The sequence below is a fragment of the Lupinus angustifolius genome, chromosome LG03, assembly GCF_001865875.1.
Source record: "Lupinus angustifolius cultivar Tanjil chromosome LG03, LupAngTanjil_v1.0, whole genome shotgun sequence".
Taxonomy (NCBI): domain Eukaryota; kingdom Viridiplantae; phylum Streptophyta; class Magnoliopsida; order Fabales; family Fabaceae; genus Lupinus; species Lupinus angustifolius.
Window position 1 is genome coordinate 27,201,185 of NC_032011.1, and position 503 is coordinate 27,201,687.

Genomic DNA, 503 nt, shown 5'->3' on the forward strand with positions numbered 1-503 from the left:
ATGTTGGCCAGTTAGGATTTCCACATCTAACAAATTCATGTAAGTCCCACGACATAGTAATCTGGTCCCATTGCATAAGCCACCTTTCGGGTCTATGTTTCGCAACAACATCAATGGTGCACCTTTTTTTACTTTTAGAACATGCGGTGGTAAATCACCAGGAGTAATGGAGTTTAAATATTCTTATTGGTATAAGTTGTTTGTGTCTCATTCAACCTCATCAAAAGATAAAAAATTATGATCTTCTCCAAAAAAATGATTGATAATTATATCATTTAGTTTATGAACATTCTCATTTGTGGGTGTTAGTATAGCTCTTTCTGACATATAAGAAGCATCCCATCCATGACTTCCAAAATTAGGAAATATTTCATGTATAAGTTGTTGTATAGAGTCTTCTCCTTCCCACGTAATTGTCATGTCATGGTGTATTTTTACCAAATCATCACGAATTGTTGGTTCAACACCATCTCCAATCCTCATAAGATATTCAGCAAAATTTT